The 4,943-nt window shown below is 39.0% G+C and overlaps 1 protein-coding gene across 3 annotated transcripts in view; it reads right to left on the bottom strand.

Annotated features, from left to right (window-relative positions):
- Window positions 1-4,615, bottom strand: part of CYSLTR2 (cysteinyl leukotriene receptor 2) — a 46,579-nt gene extending 41,964 nt beyond the window's left edge. For all 3 annotated transcript variants that reach the window (XR_003549370.1, XM_027771804.1, XM_027771808.1), the window contains exon 1: window positions 4,294-4,615. The gene's annotated coding sequence lies outside the window, so the exon portion shown is untranslated. The remainder of the gene's footprint in view (window positions 1-4,293) is intronic.
- Window positions 4,616-4,943: the final 328 nt, after the last annotated feature.

The raw sequence follows: 4,943 nt of genomic DNA, 5'->3' as shown, positions 1-4,943 counted from the left end.
GCGTAAAGTTAGACTTGTGTTCATGGAAGTGTGTGTGTCACCTGTGTTTGCTATGAGGGTATTTGGATTGATTAGGGTCTTTGGTGATTCAATAAAATGTGGGGGGAAAACAGTATAGAAAGCAAACATAGATACCAGAGACAGTGTGGGAGGAGAGTGGGAGATGGCAGAGGGTAAGAGATAGGGAATCAAGGATTGGGGGGAAAAAAGCAAAACATACAGAAAACAAGTATTGGAAGATTATTTACTAACAATAACATGTTTGTTGATGTGCTTGATTGAGACAATATACAGTGCACTCTGGATGGAAAATCTCATTTTGTATGCTGTAATGATGTACAGTAAATGAATGTAAATAAATAAATTGAAATAAAAAATTTTTAAAAATCAAAGAAAAAAAAGAAATTTCAGAAATAAATAATTTACAGATTTTAAATTGCATATTGTCCTGAGTAGTGTGATAAAATCTCACACTGTCTACTCCTTCCAGCCCAGGATATGAATCATGCCTTTGTCTGTGCAGTGTCTCCATGCTATTTCTGCCACTTGTTTACTAGTTGCTTTGTAGCCCTCTCAGTTATCACATGGAAAATGCAATAGTATATATAGGGTACATATCTGTGGTTTCAGGCATCTACTAGGAGCCTTGAACAGATCCCTGTGGATAAGGGGTGACTACTGTATTGTCAGAGATGACAATTTCTCCATGTCAATTAATATGAAGAGGTTAATAAAGTTCAACAGAGATAAACATAAACTGTAACTAAAAACCATATTCATTGATGAATTCATTTGTTACATTTTCCCATTGATTCTCAGTTAGAATCCACATGGGGATTTTATGCAAGGACTCCATCCTCAAAGACTCTATGAAGGATGAGTAGAAGGGATGAGCTGAGACTGCGTATAAGTAACTCCAGTACAAAGAAGGCACTGGTCACTTAGTGCCCTAAGAAAAGCATAAATTCGGTGCTAGCAGTCTCTGATGAGGATTTTAATAGTCTTTCTAGAAAGCTGAGCAATCACAACATGATCTTTGCATTACCCAGCTTGGCCGCACATTGGCCAGAGTACACTGGGTGGTTGCATGATCCTTTGTGCAGCTTTTCTCTTGTAGGCTTAGCCTTGGAGGCCTAGCACGTCTCAGCTCTTTGGTGTGCAGAACAAACTAGAAAAGCAGGAGTTGTCTTTGAGTCTGGAATACACACTTCATGCTGCCCACAGTAATCCACACAAATATAATACCAATAAGTGCATTGCAAAATACATCGTCTTTCCTCCAAAATGGGTGCTGCTTAGTCCTGGATGTATCTCTTATGACCCTAGGTAGATGGAGAGGCAGGATGGTATGAACACATATGCTTCTGAGTTAGAAAAGACCTGGGTTCAAGTCTCAGCTCTGCCTTTTGGTTACTTTTATTGCATTATACCTATGAGCTTCCAGGCTCACAGCCAGGCTCACAGCACCGGAGTACTGGGGTGAGTACTGAAAATTGATATGAAGTGAACGATTGGTGCCTGGGGCATGCTGATTGCTCAGTCAGTGTTAGCTAACAATCACAATGAGATTTGTGACAATGATCTACAAAACTCTGAGAATTGAGTAGGAGGCTTTGTGACCAAGAGAAAAGAGTTGGGATCATTTCACTCAGAGAACAGTGAATCAGGAAAACTTGAACATTTTTGTTTAACTTACTTTACAACATAGTACATGCTTGTAGCACAAAAATAACAAGACAATAGAAGCTGAAATCAACTTTATAGGTTTTTTCCACCAACCAGACATATCTGTGGTTTTGAATATATGCTTTCTTTTATCTTTTTTTCGAAATATACACAAATAAATTTTTTTAAAAATGGGTTCATGGGTCCAGCAGGTGGCATAGTGATTAAGGTGTTGGATTCCCACATAGCTGACCACAGTTCAAGTCCTGGACTTGGCAGCTTGAAACTCACACCAGGTGTATGTGTGCGTGTGCCCAAAATACCAAGAAGAGAATAGAGAAGAAGGGGTTGCAGCGTGCCTCGCCCCCCATGGGGCTAATTTCTCACTTTCCCTATGTTTCTCTTTGGTGAGTGCTCATGCCCTACGGCAAAAACCTTTTATAAAAAAAAAAAGGGGTGCATATTTTTTATGCTGTTTTACCTTGCTTTTTTCTTATCCCTGTGTCATGATCACATTTCTTTGCCAACTAATACATACCAATATCATCAACAACTGGCTAAAGAGTATTCAATTATATAGGTATAACAAAATGTATTTAACTAGTTTCTTATAGTAGCTATTATTTGTTATAAAAAGGAACCATGGGCCTTGGGCTCAATCAGATTGGGCCAACTCTGATTCCACCTTGAGAAAGAGCCTATGTTCTCTGGACTTCAATTTTAACATCTTTAAAATAAGAATTATACCCTCTAGTACTTAAGGCTATTACATAGATCTAATGAACTGATAACACACACACACACACACACACACATATATATGTATTTCATAAATAGTGAAGTACTTGAATGTTTATATTCATCAGAGAAGGTACTAAGCAGGTGTTCACGTCCATTGAATCAAAACAAGACAGTTGATTAACATGCTGCTTATCAAGTTAGGTTGAATCCAAAGGACAGCCCTGATGTGGGCTAGGAATGCAACAGCAAATGCTTCAACCTGGTTTAGCTGCCTTTGGTCTATTTTTAGTTCCTGATGGGAGAAACCAGAGCACAGGCATGATGTAGACTCTTGCCCTTTCTTTATGTGGAAGTGGCATTTAGAAAAAGTAGGTGCTATGTCTATGGTACTCCTAGAACGTCAGAGCAAGCTACCTCCTGCCTCCAAATCTGGTCTCATCACTCTGCTGGACCTCTGGTGTATTTGTGACTAGCCAGCTAGTAAATGTCCACCTTCTATTTGCCTTGGCAGGTGCTAACACATACAGAGTTTAATTCAGATACATTTACAACATTCTGAAGCCTCTGGTTGTCTTAACTACCAAAGCATTGATGACAAATCTATCATGTTAAAGCATTAGTAAAATGGAAACTCTCAAGTAGATTCTTATCTTTAGAGTTGTGTCTGAGATAGATGATAGACATTTCTAGGAAGTTTTATATATTTCCCCCAAATTACAAATTTGCATTACTTATATAGTATTGACAGGGAGATTTGAGTAGCTTGCCTGAAATTGTGCCTCCCTTTCTTTTAATACATATTACTCTCAGGCATGGGTCAGAAACAGGGAACTGTTTTTGAATGGCCTAGGTCATCTGTTTTTATACTGACCACCTATTGGAACCACCTGGGAAGGGGGCTGGATAGTAGCAAGTGTAAAACGTGATGCTCCACGAGGCTGACCCATATGGGAAGGTTTCATGTACATGTCCAGAGGCCTTCCTGAGTACTGGGTACACCGGTGCTCGTGATCTGGGTCTGGTTGAGGCTGGGAGTAGGTTATAGCATCAAGACCCTGTCGGGGTGCACTCTCTTTCTTGCACACTTGTGTGTGTGTGTGTGCGTGTGCTCACAGAAGAAATACATCACCTTAAAACTAAAGAAGAAAAGAACTATCTGGGAAGTTTTTGAAAAATTAAACAAAACACTGCAGATGACTGGCAGAGTTCACAAAGTTAAGTTTCAATTATTCTAGGGTCATTTTCTAATCTTAAAGTCAGTGAGTCTGACTGAATATGCAGAGTTGAGAAAGGAATAGATTAGCAGCTCGCACTATTACTTTCCTTGTACCTCTAAGCAAAACCCTGAAGTATATGTACTCAAATGGAACCTCTTCTCTTGCAAAACTAGACCCTGAATGGACAAAATACAGCTGACCCAATAGGAAAAATTAGAAAGATGTTATATGACCAAAAATAGAAGAATGCTTCAGTGAAATATAATAAATCTCCTTGAGGCAATAGTATACAGCAATTTAAAATTGTAGTTATGAATAATGTGTAGCAATGTGTGTTGGGGGGAAATCTAGGCTATAATAGAAGAAATGGACATAAATGTGTTCATACTTTATGAACACAGCTGTGAAATTCAAACTAAAATCACACACACACATAATGGCAGAAAACACTACAAAAATGTCACTAGAGGTTATCTCAGTGGTGCTTTTTGCATCCTTCTACTTTTTGCATCTTCCAATATTTTATAAACCATCATATAAATGGTAGATGAAAACATTCAGAGAACAAAATAAAATAAATTTACATTTCAAAAATTACTGTGACTATGAAGTGATAATCAAGGCACAATTCTCAACAATGCATGAACAAAGCAAAGGTAAAAATGCCCACCTGAAGGTTTCTGCCTTTCAGCTGCCTCGTCTTCTGTCTCCTCTCTCTCTCCTGCCTTCTTCCTCCAAGTATTTCAGCGTGCTCATTTAAAAGAAAGTGAAACAGCAAATTATATTTTATGAACGGTATCAGCCAATAGCAAGAAAATAAGGAACTTTGGTCAGCGGGTCATCTGGGCTTTGTAGAAGCTGGTGTAGGTGTTGGTGCTGGCTTCCTTCTCAAGAAAGAGAAAGGTTTCCAGTTAGACTACTTCTGAAAGGCAAAAACTTGGGACTGCCCTGCCCCTCCAGTGACTTTTTATCAGCATCTTTCAGAACATATCAACGGGATATGAAGGGCTAGAATGAAGGGTTTAAGTGGCTTTTAGTTTTCCTAAATCGTTTCTATTTCCATGACAACAGTAACCTCAACACCTACCACATTTACAGTGGTTTAAAAGCACTTGCTTTATCACCACTACTTGCTTATTCAGCTCATTTGCACTCTTGCAGAGGGAGGCCTTACCCATTCTGCTTAAAATGCTGTCAGAGCTAGGCAGTGGTTTCCTCATTGCACATATAAGATATCCTCCCTCAGTCCTCTTCCTCCCTCTTTTGTTTGCACAGTTAACCATCGTCACTTTCTTGAAAGCATCTCTTCCTTGCTTTTCT

The sequence above is a fragment of the Tupaia chinensis genome, unplaced genomic scaffold, assembly GCF_000334495.1.
Source record: "Tupaia chinensis unplaced genomic scaffold, TupChi_1.0 Scaffold000037_17, whole genome shotgun sequence".
Classification (NCBI taxonomy): Eukaryota; Metazoa; Chordata; class Mammalia; order Scandentia; family Tupaiidae; genus Tupaia; species Tupaia belangeri.
The sequence above is the reverse complement of the archived record's forward strand: the minus strand, read 5'-3'. Positions and strand labels throughout refer to the sequence as shown.